At 35.2% G+C, this 20,269-nt stretch overlaps 1 pseudogene; it reads left to right on the top strand.

The window, feature by feature from the left end:
• Positions 1-4,523: 4,523 nt before the first annotated feature.
• LOC132002656 (heterogeneous nuclear ribonucleoprotein H3-like) overlaps positions 4,524-20,269 on the top strand; it is a 40,126-nt pseudogene continuing 24,380 nt past the window's right edge.

Genomic DNA, 20,269 nt, shown 5'->3' with positions numbered 1-20,269 from the left:
TTGCCACAGGTATTTAGGGAGTTTTTGACCTTTCAAACCATTACTATGATCTTATGTCAAGTTTCTGATTCTCTGTGATGTAAGCAAGTATCCATTCCTACTTCTAAATGCTGTCTTATTTATATCCATTTGCTTTCTTACTCTTTTGCTTATGAATGCTGAATTGGCCATTTAGTAGGTGCGGTTGGTGGAATAATGTCGCTCTAAAGATGTCCACGACTAATCACCTGCATCTGTGAATAAATTATGTTTCACAGCAAAATAGAATGTATAGATGTAATTAAGGTTTAAGACCTTGAGATGGTAAGATGATCAGCAATTGTCCAAAGAAGGCTCAATCAATCACAGGATTCCTTAGAAACAAAGAACCTTTCCCAGCTGGGTTAGTGTCAAGAGACTGAAGAAGGAGAAATCCTTCTTAGAAATTCAACCTAGGTTAGAAAGTCAACCTGCCCTTGCTGACTTTGAAGGTAGAAGAAAGGCATCACAAGCTGTGGAGTGTGAGTGGCTCCTAGAAGTTGGAATGACCCTTAGACTTAGAGCACAGAGAACTGAATTCTGTAAACTCAAATGAGCAGGGAACATATTATCCCCTAGAACCTCCAGAAAAGAACACAGCCCTGAAAAAATTTTGATTTTAGTAAAGTTAAGACCCTTCTGACCTACAAAATAATAAGAAAATATATTTGTGCTGCTTTAATACGCCCAGTTTGTGATCATTTGTTACCGTAGCAATAGAAAGCTAATATAGCGGGAAAATAAATTTATTTCTCCTTAAAGTATGTTCACTGTAGTTTTGTTCTCTGAAATTTACAAATTAATGAATTTTTGAAATTTTATTTAGCTAGTTTCTTTTAGGTTCTAATAAGCTTTCCACCTGTTTATTCCAAAGATATTAAAGAACACTATGGGACAACTATCTGCCAACTATCAAATACAACTTATTCAACAAGATGCAGGGTACTAAATTAGGAGCTAACAATGATTTCCTGTAAAGGATTTTTAACAATTTATTGACTAAGTTAGTTGATAATTGTTTTTGCTACCAAGTTCACAATTCTGCCTGCCATCTGAATGAGTCATGATGACTGGATTTCACAGCTCCTATTGTCTCCCTTCTTGGCATACAAACCCAGCTTCAGTATGTTGGTTGTTGACATCACAGTTCAGATCCTGACTAGTGATCCTGTTTTCAAGTTCTCTTTGCACATATTATTTCTTCACATATTCCTCTAGCTCTTACGGGAAGTCTTCTTAGTTTTTGCTGTAATTTTTCCCAATAGAAAGTTCAGATGTTTAATACTCTTGCTTGCACTTCTGCTTAAATATGAGACCATAAATCTCTGTTGCAACTTTTATTTCATATTTTAGAGCTCAGCATCATTAAGAAGTTATTTTTCTTAGGAATAACTAAGTCTTCATTTGTAAGATGTTGGTACTATCAATGATCTCAGAGGGCAAATATAGTACAGATGGTTGGGAGGCATTGCTTGTCCTCACTTTTCAAAAATATGAAAGGCCTATTTTTCACGTTTTATGATTATTTTAAAATACAGGCAATTTGATTTTCCTATCTTCAGCTAAAAAAAAAAAAAACCAACTAAAAAAACAAAACAACTCAGTGGCTTACAATAACTTGTCAGATAACTTGTCAGGTTATTTCATGTGTGTTCTATTTCATGTGTGTTCTTTTCATGTGTGTTCCTCTATTTCATGTATGTTCTTTACATACAGCTCATGTAGAAGAATCTATCTTTATTAGGATAAGATCTTCACATGATGAAGCTATGAAGAGACTGGTAACTTCTTTTTAAACACATTTTTATTTGTGTATAGTTGACATACAATGTTATGTTAGTTTCAGGTATACAACATAGCGATTCAACATCTGTATACATTATGTTATGCTATGCTCACCACAAGTATAGCTACCACCTGTGACCATATAACACTACTACAATATCATTGACTATATTCCTTGTGCTATGCCTTTTTTTTTTTTCTCCTGACTTATTCATTCCATAACTGGAAGCCTGTATCTCTCACTCCCCTTCACCCATTTTGCTCATCCCCTCACTTTTCTCCTCTCTGGCGACCATCAGTTTGCTCTCTGTATTTATAGGTCTGATTATGTTTTTTGTCTGTTTGTTTAATCATTTGTTTTTTAGATTCCACATATTAGTGAAATCATATGGTATTTGTCTCTCTGAAAATACTGGAAACTTCTGAAATATAATTTCATTTCATCTACATTTTATTGGCCAAATTAAGTCATGTACAAAACTAAAACATCCAAGGGGTAGGAAAAATTCTTCTTACAGAAGGTACTGGATATCACATGGCAAGGGGTTGAGATGATATAGAGAAGGGACTAAATAATTGATACAGTAAAACAAATATAGAATGCTATATAATACCTTTATTATATTTCTACACAATGCCTAATTTTGCCTTTTGTTTATGAGTAAAGAGTTAAATATTTTTCACTTTCTGGAATGAGTAAGCCCTATGGTAACCTAGTTTATTATTCTCTCAGATAAGACAGAAGCAAATACTTCTCATCACATTTTCTCAAATTCTTTGAAATCTATAAAGTAACAGTTATAAATATGAAGTAAGGTATTATGTTATTTAATTCATTCTTAGCTGACACTAAAATTATTAAGATTTATTGTGTGATCCTGTGTAGATTTCCATGCATTTGTTGTTGGCAAAGTTCAAATTTCCTGTTTCTTTCTTTCCTGTAGTAGTGGGGAAGAGATAGAAAAGTATTCCTATCATCATTTTATAGAGGAAGAAAGATGAAAAGCAGAGAAGTACGCAGGAGATTAAGATACACATGGACACTTGGGAAAGCAGAAAACTATCTTATTTTTGATTAAATAGATACGAGAAGCTTGGGGTGAAAACATGTCATTGAAATTCAAAAGTCAAAGAAACCCCAAAATAAGGTATATGCTGAAGTCTAGTTTGTATTCTGACAACTTTGCTTTATAACACATACTAAAAAACTGATAATTTTTTCTAATAAAGACTTTTTTCCACCCTCATTTTCCCTTATATTAACTATAAGCTTGAATGCTTATATTCTGAAAATACCCTTCATGTGAAGCCCAAAAAAACTCTCCTATTTACCATTCCAGAAAAATATACAAATTGGTGGTGTACTGCAGTCAAGAAATATTTATCACCTTTTAAATTTCATTAGTGTATACTCTATGAATTCATAAACCACATTAATAACATCAATTTGCATATAATAAAATTATAAAGTAGATCTTTAAAAATAAATTATTTAAAGTGTCCTAACATATTTCATTATTTTGCTTATTTTTTTGCTTAATTTTTAATCTTCTATTATTATCTATGGGAGAATTAGTACTCTATTAATCAGCTATGTTAGTGCCCTACTACAAAGCTTGAAAAAAAAAAAAAAACTAAAGCAAGAAACCAATGCATTTTCTAAGTCTGATGAGGAAGTTCTTTTGTAATATTACATTAACTTTTCCTAATTACTTTCCTTGTTTTAAAAATAATTAAGAAAGTGAAAATTAATGACAGAAGTTAGTATGTCGTGTTTAAAGTCAGATCTCACTGTAATAAATGCTGTAAAGGCAATGTTTATTTTTTGTATTTTTTTTTTTAGGATAATTCACTCAGTTTTGAATTGCATTCAAGTGGCAATATATTTTGAAGGCCCCGAAAGAAATAAAGGAAAAAGAAGGAAAGAAAGAAAGAAAGAAAGAAAGAAAGAAAGAAAGAAAGAAAGAAAGAAGCAGGAATGGGGGAGGGAGGAAGGAAGGAAGGAAGAGGGAAAAAAGAAAGAAAGATTTTTCCTCCCCTCAGGAAATTCTTGTTGAGGGAAGTGAGAGAGGAAGGGAAAAGGAAGAGGAAAAAGAAGGATGGCAAGAAGGAAGAAGGGAGGACATCTGGGATAGGACGGAGGAAGGAAGGAGAAGGGTGGCATGTAGACAGGTCCTCAAGCCCCTTGGCCAGGCCGGCCTCCTGTGCCCGCCATCAGCCTTCCAGTCCGCAGGCTGGATCCTGCTCAAGTGCGCGGTGGTAAGGCTACGTCGTGAGAAGCTTTTGGGCCGCCCTCACCTGGGAAACCAGGCAGAGGTCTCAGAGAAAGAGTGGTCTACGGGCAGAGATGGGAACACGGGGGTAGGGGTATCCCATCAGGGGGACGGCAGCATGACAGAGTCAGTCAGAGGTCATGCCAGATCCAGCTTGCCCACACTCAGGTTCTACAGCCACAGGTTCTACAGTCACAGGTCCTGGCAGCTCAAGACGACACCGGGGCGGGACAGCTGGCTTCCTGTGGGCGCAGGTGCCCAAAGATCCAGCCGCTGCCTCCTTGTGGGACACATCGAGGGACCAGTCCTTGGTCCTCAGGACCATGTCTGCCTAGGGTGTGTGCCTGAGGAGGGCACTCTGGTGCCATCTGTGATCTTCCGAAAAGCCTTCAGCCACACCCGCGGCTGCACTACGTTTTGCAGACCTGCAGGAACCTGCACTTCAGCATGACCGTGACAGTGCCTTGCGGCCAGTGGTGGACCTGGGTGGACCGTACCAACCCATCCCGCACCACGCAGCCGCGCTCCCTGCCGCCAGTGAAAACATCCCCATGGCCTAAAGTGTCCAGTGGGTCCTGGAAGTGAGAAAGCCTGCGTCGAACCCGGGCTCCGGGAAGCCTTTTGTTTGCTGGGCCGCCTTTCCTGCATGTAGTCCTCCTGCAGGTGTTTCCTGGAGAAGGTCTTCACCTGCAGGTGTGGAGGGGGGCCCCCGCGGAGAGCGCTGACCCAGCGCACCATCTCTTGGTCCTGGGTAGACGATGATGTTGTGGGTGCAGTTGTCCTTAAGGTAGGTGACCCGTAGGCCATGGGGGTGGCATATCTTGGCTGGCATTTTTTTTTTTTTTTTTGAGTTTCAGTTGGCTTTTACTGAGATAAAGTAACAACAAGAACAACAAATCAAGATTTTTACCATCTTTTCTGAACTTTATACACTCATTAGAGACTCTGGTCCATAATCATGCACATATAACATAATACATTACAACAAAAACAGAACCGCTCCGGAACAAGCAAAAACAAAACCCCTTGGTCATGTTTCATTTGTTTTGTTTTGTTTTGGTTTGGTTTGGTTTGGTTTTGGTCAAAAAATGTTGAAGAGAACTCTGAAATTTAAAGATTTTTAAAAAGATTTATTTATTTGACAGATGGAAATCACAAGTAGGCAAAGAGGCAGGCAGAGAGAGAGGAGGAAGCCGACTCCCTGCAGAGCAGCGAGCCTGTCAAGGGGCTCAATCCCAGGACCTGAGTCATGACCTGAGTCAAAGGATCATGACCTGAGTCGAAGGCAGAGGCTTTAACCCGCTGAGCCACCAGGTGCTCCGAGAACTCTGAAATTTAAAGCATATATAAGGGTGCTATTGTTCAGATGTGCTTGTTTATTTTGGATATTTTATTATATCAACTAAAAATTTAGTGAGTAGTTGACTTTATGTTTACCGGTTACAAATTTTGTATAGCAAGGGAGGGAACAAGATGTCTTGACTTCTTTAGAAATTAAATGAGAGAAGTGGTTTTAGATATTGATTCAACTGGAGTTAACATCAATTATTAATATTTGAAGCTGGGTGATGAGTGCCTGAGTTCATTATCCTTTTTTTTTTTTTTTTTTGGTACGTCTGTGTATGTTTGAATTTCTGCATAATTTTTTGTTTGTTTATTTTTAAGCTGTACAGAGTTTACTTGTTAATTTTACTCTGGACAAAAAAATCCAAAATTTTGTAAGTTAAAACAACTACCACTTGGTATTGTTTGTGAGTCTAAAGTCAGAGGAGTAGTTTTGCTGATTATTGGGGTTAAACAATTAAAAAATCTTCTGCCAATCCAGAAATTCCTCTACACAAAATATAGGAAAGAAAGAAAAGAGTATTATTATCAAATAAGCATTAAAACCAGACTGGGATGTACATCAGGTAATTGGCTAAAAATATTTCGAAGATATAAAGAAATCTCACTCTTCTGGTAGCTGGGTAGATACACCTAATTGCATTTCTGTTCTCAAGCTAACTATACTAGTTCTCAAGAAAGAGGACTCAAGGAAGAGCCCCATGTGTCACTCATAGAGTGTTGTAAATTTGCAGGGTAACTGGAGTGGCCATCTGTGTTAGTTAATCGCCTTTATCCAAAGGGAAAAATAAACTATTCTAATCTTGGTGATGATGACAGGAGGTAAATTTTAAAACTTGGAGCCTGGAGCCTGGAGCAGAGGTTAAGCTAGTTAGTCTCTTTCCATCCAGTCTCTCATTGGAGACTAGAAGATAGGTATATTTTCCTTAATGATTATATTTCTAAGAGAGGCTTGTAGGTCCTTAAGAAAAGCATGCTTGAGTAGTAAAACTGGCAGTAGGCTTATTTAGTAATATTTAAAAATTATTTACATCTCAGAGGACAGAGAATTTATAATTAAATGTTTCTAAAGGAAATACTGTAGAAAAAGGGAAGGGGGAGCTCTTTCTCTTTTTGCTTCAGGAAGAATTAATTTCTCTTCTTACATTTCATTTGTAATTTTCTTTGCAAGATTGAAGCCAGGTTCATCTGATTTTGTCTAGGCTGGCTCATGAATCTGCAGTAACCTGACAGCTATGCTGGGGTCTGACTCCTCTGGGGAGTCTTCACTTGTATGTCTAGTAGCTGGCTTTCCTTGGGCTGGTTACCAGGGATAGCATGTGTTCCTCATGCCCAGGCTTGTCCACAAAACAACTGTGGACTTCCAGGAGCAAGTAGAGCATGCACATTTCCTTGAGACTTAGGTGGAGAACCACCACAATATTTCTTCTACATTCTATTGGTTAAAGCAAGTCACAGGGTCAGTCTAGATTTAAGAATTGGGGAAATATATTCTATCTCTTAATGGAAAGAGCTTTGAAGTCACATTCCAAGGGGAGTATGGGTCCTGGAAAGGGGAAAAAAAAAATGTTGCCATTTTTTTGCAAAGTACCCAACAAATAGAGAACATACAATTTTCAAAGGCATTTCATTGTGGTAGATAGTGATTGTAGTTATTTTGTGTGATTCTCAGAATTCTTAGACTTCTCTACAGTGAGATGGAAACTACTTGCTTAACTGTTTAATGGACTATTTGAGGTAACATATGTCTGTCATAGACTGAGAGAGTCAAGATGAAGATGTGCGTTCTCCATCCCTCTCTCTCCCTCCCATGCCAGCTTTGGAGGGCACATGGTCCATTGAGCATAGTATCATAATTGGAAGAAGACTTCTGAGTTGTCTGAGTAGGTGAGAAATAAATACTTATTGTAAAAGCCACTGAGATCTCTGAGGATTTTTTTTATTGTGATATATCTATTAACTAACCTTACTAGTAAGACATACATGAATTTCAAAAGCAGAACAGAAAATGTACGCTTTTTAGGATATTTTCTAAGCAAGAGATTTATTAGACATTTCTCTTTTCCCTTTCATAAAGATTTTCCAGGTGATGTTTACAATGGTTTCCCACCCAAATTACATCTTAGTATTTCACTTTGTCAAATATATGACTATGTTGGTTTCTGTACTGTACATCCTAGTGAGTATACAGGATAAAATTCTTATCTCTCTTTGTCTGCATGGTAAACTCTATTTACCAAATTTTACTTCCCTATCTGTAGTTGTTCAGTCTTACAAATATTGGTTCTATGGAATGTGTCATCCTGCTTTGTGTTTTTGTGTCTGTCTCTATGTTAAGCTATAAGCTCTTTGAGTACAAGAACCATTCTTATTACTCTTTGACCTTATTACTTGTTAATTCCACATTACATAAATCAACGCTGTTATGCAGGAGATAACATACCCAAGAAATGAATAAATTATTGTTTGTGAAGGTAGTTGTAGAAGTGGTAGACTATATGTTTCATGTTAGTGTTACAACATTATAAATATAATAAAGTAACTCATCTATATGTGCAGGATGTTTAGGTACATATTTCAATATGAATATTTATATACATGTATATTAGCTTAATCTAATCTACATATATTTAAATATGCATGTATAATTTTAAAATAATTTTACTAAACTTGAATTTAGAAATATGAGTATTGACGATAAAGCTATTAATTATATGAATAAACAGCATTCTATATAATAATCAGAAATTACTAACAGCCATTAAGATATGAGGCATTAAGAAACAAGGAGGTGCCAACGAAAGGAATAATAGTTAAATAGATTTTATCACCAGACAGATAATCTTTTAATAATCACCAATATAGTGTTTGGATAAAAGCTGAATTAAATACTAAAACTAAGGCTGGGAGGCTCCCTACTTTCTCTTCCCTCTCTTCTTTGAAAAAAGTAAACAGCAAAAACAATGGCTAGCCTTTTCAGGTATTCTGAACCAACTTAGGTCTGCTGACCAAGTGGGGGATTCAATGATTTTTAATATATTCACAGAGGTGTGCAACCAACCATTATCAACTTTAGAACATTTCATAATCCAAAAAGAAGCCCAAAAGGCCATATTTATTAGCAGTCATTTTCCATTTCTCTCCACTTTCCTAAAAGCTTTATGCAACCACTAATCTATTTTCTGTCTCTATTTATTTAGCTATTCTGGAAATATCATGTAAACAGAATCATACAGTGTCTGGTATTCATGACTGGCTTTTTCCCTTAGAAAAAAAATTTAAGGTTCATCTACCTTACAACTTATAATGGCACTTTATTTCTTTTTATTTTCAAATTATATTCTATTCTGGATCTGCCACGTTTTACTTGCCATTCATTGGTTGACGTATATTTGAGTTTAAACTTTTCGTGATTAAAATCAGTGTTTGAGAGGGTTTTTTTTTTTTTTTTATTTTACCTTCAGACCCCAACCCCAGGGTGTTTTTTCCAACCCTACTTCTCCAGCTCTCTGACAACAGCTGGTTGTCTGATAATTCAATTCAATTCTAACACTATCTGGAGTGAGCTTCCAATCCCACAAGTTAAAGGGCTCAGTCACACCAGATTGCCCCCACTTTGGGATGCCATTTGCAAGTCTGGCCATCTGAACTGACTGACTGTAAATCAAGTGTTCCCATGACTTCCTTGTCTGGTTCAGTAATTTTCTAGAATAACTCACAAAACTCAGAAAGGGACTATACTTATGTTTACCAGTTTATTATAAAAGATACAGATAAACTAGCCAGATGAAAAATTAAATAGGGTGAGGACCAGAGGGGTCCCAAGTGCAGGAGTTTCTGTCCCTGTGGAGTTGGCATATGTCACTCTCCCAGAATGTGGATGTGTTTGCCAACTCAAACTTCCCAAATCCTGTTGCTTAAAGCCATTTATGGAGGTTTTATTAGGTAGGCATCAGGTAGAGTAGGTAGATTAATTAAAACTTTGGCCATTGGTGATTAGCTTAATTTCCAGTCCCTTTCCTCTCCTTGGAGACAGGGACAAGGGCTAAAAGTTTCCATGCTTCTAATCAAGGGTTGCTGTTTCTGGTGACCAAGCCCCATCCTGAAGCTGTCTGGGGTCCCATCCAGAGTCACTTCATTAGGACAAAAGACATCCCTACCATCCTCATTACTCAGGAAGTTACAAGGGTTTTAGGAGTTTTATGTCAGGGACCAGGAACAAAGACCATGTATCTTTCTTAGACAATAGTGCTGCTTTGAACATTTGTATATATATACATACATGCTATATGTATGTATATATATATAGTGTTAAAGTGATTTTTATTTCTTTTGAGGATATACATAGTGGAATTGTTAGTTTATTTTGTAATTCTATTTTTAACAGTTTGAGGAACTGCAAAACTGTTTTATAATCCCAACAGTAAGATATGAAGAGTTCCAAATTCTCTACATTTTCGTCATCACTTATTAGTATCTTTTTGATTGTACTATCCTAGTGGCTATGAGGTGGAATTTCTTTGTTGCTTTCATTTGCATTTCCCTAAAGACCAAGGATACTAAGCACCTCTTATGTTCTTATTGGTTATTTACATTTCTTCTTTGGAGAAATGTCTTTTCACATCCTTGGACCATTTTGTGTTGGGTTATTTATCTTTTGATCATTGACTTGAGTTGATTATATGTTCTGCATACAAGTCCCTTATCAGATATAAAATTTGCAAATATTTTCTCTTATTCTGTAGGTTGTATTTTTTTACTTTCTCAAGGGTATGTTATATAGGATAAAAGTTTTCTTCTGGTAAAGTGCAGTTTAACTCTTATTTTCTTCTGTAGCTCGTGTTTTGGTTTTGTATTAAGAATCCATTGCCTAATCCAAGGTTACAAAGATTTACTCCTATATTTCTATTTTAGCTCTCATAGTTATGTCTATGATCCATTTTTGTATTAATTTCAGTGTATGATATTAGGAAGGGACCCAATTTCACTTGTTTTATGCATATATCTTGTTGCTCAGTACCATTTGTTGAAAAAGCTGTTCTTGGCATCCTTATAAAAAAATCAGTTGAATGGAGGTTCCTCAAGAAATGAAAGATAGAACTATCACATGGTCCAGTAACCACACTACTGGGTATTTACCCAAAGAATATGAAAACACTAATTCGAAAGGATACATGCACCCCTATGTTTATTGCAGCTTTATTTACATTAGCCAAATCATGAAAGCAGTCCAAGTGTCCATTGGTAGGTGAATAAAGATGTGAATATATATATATATATATACATATATATATACATATATATGTATATATATATATAAATTTTTTTTTCAAACATAAGAGAGAATGAAATCTTGGTATTTTCAACAACATGGTTGCATCCAAAGAGTATAATGCTAAGCAAAATAAGCAAGTCAGAGAAAGACAAATGCCATATGATTTCACTCATATGTAGAATTTAAGAAAACAAAGAGAACAAAGGAAAAAAAAAGAGGCAAACCAAAAAAACAGACTCTTAACTGTAGAGAACATAACAGATGATTACCAGAAGGGAGGTTTGTGAGGGGATGGATGACATAGGTGAAGGGGATTGAAAGTACACTTATTTGGGATTGTTGCATCACTGTATTATACACCTGAAATTAATGTAACACTATATGTTACCTGCACTGGAATTAAAATATGATAAATCAATTGACCATAAGTGTAGAGCTTTATTTCTGAATTCACAATCTCATTCCACTGATCTATGTATTTATTCTTATATAAGTAAAAGGCTCTTTTGATTAGTGTAGTTTTGTGATAAGTTTTGAAAATGGGATGTGCTAAATATTCTAATTCAGTTTTTCTATTTTCGATATTATATTTGTTACACAGGGTCCTTTGTAATTCCATATTAATTTTAGGGTCAGATTGTAAATTTCTGCAAAATGGCCAGTTGGATTTTGATAGGGATTGTTTTAAATGCATATATCAGTATGGAGACTATTGCCATCTCAGCAAAATTGAATCATCTGGTCCATGAAGAATGAAATGTTTCTCTAATTTTAGATCTTCATTAATTTCTTTCAACAATATTTTATAGTTTTCAGTGTATGTCTTCTACTTCTTTTGTTCAAGGGATGCCCAAGTAGTTTATTCTTTTGTTGCTGGTATAAATGAATTCTTTTCTTAATTCACTTTTGAAACACTTATTTTTAGTGTATAGAAATATCATTGGTTTTTATATGTTGGTCTTCCATCCTGCATACTTTTAAAATTATTTATTCTGGCATCTTTTTTTGAGATTCCATTAGGTTTTCTTTATAGATAGAAAGCAGTCTGTAAATACAGATCTTCAGGGAAAACTTTCACTCTTTTGCTAACATTAAGTATGATATTAACTATGGGGGTTTTGTAGGTACCTTTTATCAGGTTGAGATATTTTAATATCTCTAATGATTTCTCACTGTAATTTCTTTCAGTTATGTCTTTAGTGGTTGTTCCAGGGCTTACCGCATTTATCTTAATTTATCAGAATCTACTTCAAATTTATACTAACTTAATACTAGAGAGAGATAGAAATGTTGCTCCTTCTTAACTCTATTTTCCCCCGTTTTATGTTATTATTATACGTGGTAGATCCGATTACTTTACAAACCCATTAATGCAGTTTTATGTGTTAGCTTTTATATTAGTCCTTTAAAGAAGCTAAGAAAATGGTGTCTTTGTGGCTCAGTTGGTTAAGCTTTTGGCTTTGGTTCAGGTCATGATTCATGGGATCAAGATCCATGTTGGGCTCCCTGCTCAGTGGGGAGGCGGCTTCTCCCTCTCCTTCTGCCTTGTGATCTGTGTCACTATCTCTATCTTTCTTTCTTAAACAAATAAGCAAAATCTTAAAAAAAAAAAAAAAAAAAAAGGAAGCTAAGAGAAGAAAGGAGAGCAAGTACCTATTTATAATGTTTGTTATATTAAACTTTTTCCATTTTTTATCTCTTCATTTCTTCCTGAGGATCTAGTAACCATATGGTGTCATTTCTTACCCCAAAACAGCTTTAGTTTCACCCACCTTCTTTAAGCTGTTAATGCTAAATATATTACATTTCTGAATGTTATAGGCCCAACAATACAATAATACATGTATTACAGCTGTGTGTGTATATGCAGATATATCTATACATACACAGATATATCTGCACATACACACACGATTGCTTTTTAAATAAGTTGAGAGAAAAGAGATGGAGGAGTAAGCATTTATACTGTCTTCTATGATTACATAATTATCTTTACTGGTGGTCTCTTTTTTTCATGTGGATTTGAATTTCTGTCTGGGATTCCATGCTTTCTGCCTGAGGAACTTCCTTCAGTATTTCTTGGAAGAAGGCTCAGCTAACAATGAACTATCTCAGTTTTTGCTTTTGGAATTGTCTTCAATTCATCTTCATTTTTGAAACATACTTTTCCTGGATATAGCATTCTTGCTTGACAGATTTTTTTTTTCAGCTATGGGGTGATAATTGATTATTTTACCTACCGCTTTCTGGATTATGTTCCTCATAAGATGTCAGTTGTTAGTCTTATTGGAGGGGGTCCATTGTAAATGCTTTCAAGGTTCTCTATTTGTTTTTAGTTATTGACATATTTATTATGATGTGTCTGGGTGTGCATGTCTTTGTATTATTCTACTTGGAGTTTGTTGAATCTCTCAGAGATGTAATTTAAACATTTTCATCACATTTGGAATTCAACTATTATTTCTTCAAATATATTTTTCTGTGCCTTTCTCTCGTGTATTTATGGTGCTCATTACAAATATGTTATTGTGCTATGGTTTTCTACATTTCTTTGCAGCTGCTTTTATTGTTCTTCTTTCCCCTTTCTCTTTATTTTTCAATGTGTAATCTTTATAGATCTATCAAGTTTACTTATTCTTTTTTTCTGCCACAACTCTCTTTTTATTCAGTGGAGCATTTTTGTAAATTTTTCATTTAAATTTTTGTAACTTTCAATTCCAGAGTTTCCATTTTAATGCTTTTTAAAATTTCCATCTCTTTATTGTTATTCTCTATTTAATGAGACATTGTAATAATGCCCTATTTTAATTCTTTAAACATAGTTTTCTCTATATTTTGAACATATTTATAAAATCTGATTTATGGGGCGCCTGGGTGGCTCAGTGGGTTAAGCTGCTGCCTTTGGCTCGGATCGTGATCTCAGGGTCCTGGGAACGAGTCCCGCATCGGGCTCTCTGCTCAGCGGGGAACCTGCTTCCTCCTCTCTCTCTCTGCCTGCCTCTCTGCCTACTTGTAATCTCTCTGTCAAATAAATAAATAAAACCTTTAAAAAAATAAAAAAAATAAAATCTGATTTATAATTTTTGTCTGTTAAATCAATATTTGGGTTTTCCTCAAATGTGAACAATATTGCCTGCTCTTTTTTTCCTGTATATAGATCACATTTATCTGTTTCTTTGCAAATCATACATTTTTGTTGAAAAACGGATATATCAATGCATTTTAGCAACTCATGACATTAATACCTTTCCTGAAATCCCTAGGACTTTTTGTTCTGTTAGATAGTATATTGTAGCAACTCTTCTGCAACATGGAGCTGAGTAAAATGAGACAGGTTGTTCATCTACCCGGCCTACGGTGAAACGTTAGTCCTAGATTTGGAGTTGGGGGAAGTGGGAGCCCCACCTTTGTGATAGAATCTACTCAGAGTGGAACTTTTATCAGGCTGTTCTGGGTCTGAGGATGGGACTGACTCTTGGCTCAAATGCTGTAAACTCAGTGTTCTTACTAAGATTTATTAGGTTTTTTTGATTGAAATTTTATCTACTTTTTACGTGTCATTAGGATTCCTTGCAGAAATTTCAGTGGTTGCTTTATTATAATGTTCCCCAGGAAATAATTGCTTAGCTAAGAACAATGTTTGCCCAGCTCCTAGCACTGCCATTCTAGAAATCCCACTTTTCTTATAGAAAAGAAAACAAATATAAAATTCAAAGACATCTGCACTATGATATTATTTTTCTTTCCTTGGTATTCTAGAATGAGTTTGCTGACTACTGTTTAAACCATTTTCTTAAGTATTATTAGTTGCTACACTGCAGTAGCTATTTTAGTTTGCTGGGTAGTCTCTGGCAAATTAATATTCTAATACAGGAAATATTGCTTATTAGTACAGTTGGTGGTTTAACCCACACAGTTCATATGGATTTCATAAATTTTTATTAGAATGAATACCTTTTGGTCTTTGGCATAGTTTTCTAAATAAGACTTTTTTTTTCATTTTTGTGTTTTTTGGGGGGCTTTCTCCTATTATACAAAGATGTAGGAAAAAATTATATATATTAAATGTCTGTTAAAATGTTTACATTCTCACTTTCAGTATGTGTCCATTTAATAGAAAATTAAGTAGGTAAAAATAGACTGTTTATCAGAAGAACATATGCTAATCTTTTCTAGATATGAATGTGATATGGGAAAGAAGAGTTCTTTTAAAACCTCTTTAAAAGTGTTCATATTTTAATCTATTTGAAATTAGGAACTAGGGCTCTCTAAGGCTACCTTCAGGGATTTCTACCCTCTCAGGATATGAATGACAATTTTTTTTTAAAGATTTTATTTATTTATTTGACAGGCAGAGATCACAAGTAGGTAGAGAGGCAGGCAGAGAGAGAGAGGGGAAGCAGGCTCCCCGCTGAGCAGAGAGCCCGATACGGGGCTCGATCCCAGGACCCTGAGATCATGACCTGAGCCGAAGGCAGAGGCTTTAACCCACTGAGCCACCCAGGTGCCCCATGAATGACAATTTTAAGGCCAAAAGAAATACACAAATTTCCTAACAGAAAAAGAAAAATTGTAATTAATTAAAATGGCTAAATTCTTTGACAGCTTCAAAAGGAATTTCAATTAAAATGATAAATTAACAAGATTTTTGAGCAACATTAATTTAGAATTAATGTACTTACTGATGTATAGAAACAGGAAGTTTGCCTTTGGTGCCACTTTAACATGGCCTGTGTATTTATTATAGTATAGACATCTGGTATGACAAGTTAGAATATCAGAACCATAGAATTTTAAGAACCCTCAAATGCTAGATAAGATAATGTCCTCAGTGGTCACCTTTTTGAGAGAAAAACTCAGAAATCTCAGTGCTTTAACAAAATAGATATTTATTTCTTATATTTCTTATTCATGTGAAGATAGCTAAAGCAGGAAGCTAATGTTCCTATATATGGTTATCCTTCCATGTTGTTGTTTTAGTTACTTTTTTTTTTTGGACCTGATCCCCTACAGAACTTCAGTCCTGAACACAAAGGGAAAAGCATAGATAATTATGCTATAAGGTTTTATGGTCAGTTATTTCCTTTCTGATCTTGTTCTATTGGTACATAGTCATACTTAAATTCAGAAAAGAGGCTGGGATATAAATACTATTTATGTGCCCTGGATGAAAAGAAAATAGGTTTGGTGAGCAGTTATCCAGTCTACTACATACTATGCTATCTAGTGGCTTGATTTGTAAGAAGAAAAATTTAAATCATCCACAATTCAAGAATTTACATTCCACAGGAGGCTGGAAAATGGTTGTGAGGTTTCATTTCTGTCCTTTACATGCTTCTGCATGCTTTACTTTAAAGTTTTTTCTTAATTTTGATAATTAATAAGTGGGGAGCCATAAAAACAGAAAATATGGCCACTGGACGATATTTGCCTCCTTCTGCAGTTGTGAACAAGAAAGATAAAGTGACTTGACCAAGTCATAAAACTAATTAATGAAAGATACAATTTTTTTAAATTTCCAACTGACAATAAGTAGTAAGACAATATAAAATAATAAGTAGAAAATTAGATTGGCCCAAAAGAAACATGGGTTTTAAACATGGATATGCCATAAACTTGGTGCATGAATCCGGATTCATGATCATAATCTTCCATCTGAGACCTCATCTAGGGACAAGAGATCAGTATTTGTGGGCAAACTCCCTAAAGAAGTTGAAGAATCTGCAGTTGAGGATTTTGGACTGTGACAGATTTGTGGCAGTAAGGATTGTGACAGATCGAGTTACGGAACTTGGTAGAGAGTTTGATACGTGAGCATATAAATGCTATTCATGTTGCTCAGAAACGAAATGATTCTAAAGTGATGGGAAGAAAACTCAGTTATATGTTCTGTTAGTAAAAAAAGGTTTAAAACAAATTTCAAATCCCAGTTTGGAGAGTGTCAGTAAATCTAAGCACAGACTTAATTTCCCTTTAAACATGTAGAGGACATTCTAAATTTTATTTTATTTTAGGAAAAAAAAGCTGTTCTTATTAAGAAGAAAAAGAAAGGACAGAGGAAAAGTGGACAAAGTAAGAAACAGGAAAACAGAAGTAGCATCTCAAGCTTTTTTCTTTTTTTCTTTTTTTTTTCCTTTCTCACTGAGTATTGTTAATAAAAGTGTGGTGAATCTCTCAATTCCCAAGAAAAAATGCTCTTTTTGCACCTTAACTTCTTCTTCTTCATCAGTACAATGAAAGATATGAGGAGAATGTCTAAGTTTCCCTTCAGATCTATCATTTTATTATCCCTGAACCTAGTTGCCCATATTTTAAGCCACAAAAATAGAGACAGAAAGCATAAACATTAAGTAAAATGTATTTATATTCTCAAAAGTTATGTTCTCTTTTCACCTAGCTTATCCCGCAATTCTTCCTGTGGATTGGTATCCTTTGAAAATTGAGGTATGTTTAAAATATGATTCATTTCTTAGTTTGTTCATGTTTTCCCCTTGTGAATGGCCAGAAAAACTCCAATTCATATCTCCTGTGAATGGGGAATACTCAGGCTGTTGTTTTATGAAGTTATCTGTAGAGGTGTGCCTGGTATCAAAGAAATACCCATTGAATTAGTTTCTCTGTCCTAAAGTCTGAATTTAAAGATGGAAAACATTTACAATATTATACCTTATAGGAAAATATAGGTTTCTGAGTTAATATGAAATAAAAGCTAAAAAATGAATAGTCTAGTGAATTTATTCTAAAGGCATATTCGATAACGGTATTTTTCTTATACTCTATTCAGTTTTATATTTCGATTTCAGTATTGACTAGCTTCTGTAGCTTTTAGAAAATTACAAAGCGGGTAATACTTTCTCCTTGATCTCAGGCTTATGTCTTAAAGCTTTAAATTTGATTACCTTCATTATTCTTGGTTGGTATAATTATAAATGTGATTAGTAAAAATAAAATGCAATCATACTGTTTATAAAGCCAACCAGTGATTTTTTCCACCTCAAAAATTCACCAGTTGACTTTTCTGAGCAAGGTGCTGCTTATATCTCTTTTAATTCTTTTTTCCCCCCAGTTATCCATCCCTTTAAAACCCATAGGTCAGGGATACCTGGGTGGCTCAGTGAGTCAAAGCCTCTGCCTTGGCTCAGGTCATGATCCCAAGGTCCTGGGATCGAGCCCTGCAACAGGCTCTCTTCTCAGTGGGGAACCTGCTTCCTCCTCTCTCTCTACCTGCCTCTTTGTGTACTTGTGATCTCTGTCTGTCAAATAAATAAATAAAATCTAAAAAACCCAAACAAACCAAAAACCATAGGTCAACTCATCACTTTCCTATTTCATCTCCTCTTTGGAGCATTTTGTTTGTCTTAATACTAAATCAATATTGATATTGCTGGCTACATTATTATTAATTTGTTATGGTAAATTATAAGTTTTAAAAACATGTAGTTTCTACATTTTGTTACACTCTGGTCTAACCAAGATAAATGAAATGCAGTTTCTGGTGACTCAATTTAGGATCAAGTTAGACATCTTAACAGATAATTGCAATGAAATGTGGTGAGTACTATGAAAGAATATATTGACCCTTAACTATAGAAGCATCTGGGATTGCTACTTGAACATTGGTTTCCCAGATGGATTATGAGTATCCCTAGTAATCAGAGAGAAAGACAAGTTCTGCATTCCAGGGAGAGGGAGCAAGTAAACTCAGATACTAGCAGTGAATAATATCATCTGAATGCAAGCAGTATAGTGGAAGTAGAATTGCTTAGGTGCAGTGGTCTGCTGGAGCTGATTCCCAAGAACTAATTGTGTCCAGCTTTTCCCAACATCACCTCCAATGTTATCACTTTATTAGCCTGATAAAGGTCACACTGGGAGCACCAAGATACCACTGCTTTGGTAATAAAATGTTTTTAATAAAATTATACATTAGGATTATGCAGAAAACATGCAAAACAATGTCTAAGCCACTATGGGCATAAGGCTGAAGGTCTGCATTTCTGACAAGTTCACCAGGAATATTTATATACTCTAAATCTTGGGAAGCACTGATAAACGTGTGATAGAAAACTGTTTAGGATTCTGACTCTGATGATTTGTAGTAGGAATGAAACTGGTAACCAGAAAACTAGTAATTTTGCACAATTCATGAAACAATGAAGAAGCTCTTCTTTTTTGGGGGGGAAATTCTAAAATTGATTGCTGAAGAGGCTGTGAAATGGAATGGAGCACCTCAAAATCAGATGCAGTTCCTGTTTGCTGAGGAGTTTTAGAAGTTGAAGAAAATTAAAGGGGGTAATCTGAAAGGAAGTCACTTCTAATTTTCCCCAGGTCCCACAAGATGTTTCCTACAGCGTGAAGGAGGAAGGAAGCATTTTTTTGCTTTTATTACAGTATAATGGTAATGAATGTCGACCATTGTCAAAGTCTGGAATGCTTATAGAAGAAGAATTTAGAGGAGAGGAATGGAAGACCTCTCATTATCAATACAGAATATACCTAGTTGAAGTAGGCAATGTATTGCTTTGTCGATATAACAAGATGGTGCTCAAGCCAAGCTGGAAAAGAGCTGTCAACACTTTATAAACTGTTGAAATAACTTCTTTATCAGTAGAGCATTGCATTGTCTCGCCACTTAACTTTCACAACTTTATCTTCTTTGAACTATTTAATTTCTTATTATGATCTTGAGTGCTTGGCAGATAGATGTGTATAAAACGACATAATGGACCTTTTATGGGCTATTCAACTGGTGATCTTTGAACTCATATTGCTAAGTAGTGTGTGGAAAAATAAGCCATTTTAGCACAATTTTAAAAGCAATCTGCATTTCAAAACCACCCTGATGGTGTGTTTTTTTGGGTCTAGTAAGACATTATACATTGTTAAACTTTTAAAAAAATGATATGAGGATCTGTCAGGTTTAGAAAGGAGCGATTATATTCCATTTAGGTCACTGGCCATAAATTTCATGACTGAGTTCTGGTATATTACCTTTCTACAGTCATTTTGGTTGTACTTAGGGGTCTAAAAAGATTCAAATTAAGTAAACTGGTAATGTAACTATACTCCAGATGAATTGGTTTAAGCAGTAAAGCCATAGATTGAAGAACTTTTACACAGGTAAAGATTAGGATGTCACATACCACCTTCCAACTGTACTTATCTTTATAAGTATAGAGTTTCTGAATGTCTGTGTAGTGGGAATGGAGATACTCTGTAGTTATATAAGACTCTTCTTCTCTGGGGGTGCCTGGGTGGCTCCGTTGAATGTCCAACTCTTGATTTTCACTCAGATTGTGATCTCTGACTCATGGGATTGAGCCCCATGTCAGGCTCTGTGCTCAGTGGAGACTCTGCTTGAAGATTCTCTCCTTCTGCCCCTCTCCCCATATGCATGCATGCACATATTCTCTCTCTCTTTCTCTCTCTCTCAAATAAATAAATAAATCTTAAAAGACAAAACAAAACAAAACATTTTTTTCTGGCTAATCCTCCACCACTAAGGAAGAGAATGGGCCAAGATAATATTATTCTAAACTGTCAGGAGCCTATCAATATCCAGGACAAGATTTGA

This window comes from Mustela nigripes, chromosome 15, assembly GCF_022355385.1.
Source record: "Mustela nigripes isolate SB6536 chromosome 15, MUSNIG.SB6536, whole genome shotgun sequence".
NCBI classification, from domain to species: domain Eukaryota; kingdom Metazoa; phylum Chordata; class Mammalia; order Carnivora; family Mustelidae; genus Mustela; species Mustela nigripes.
The sequence above is the reverse complement of the archived record's forward strand: the minus strand, read 5'-3'. Positions and strand labels throughout refer to the sequence as shown.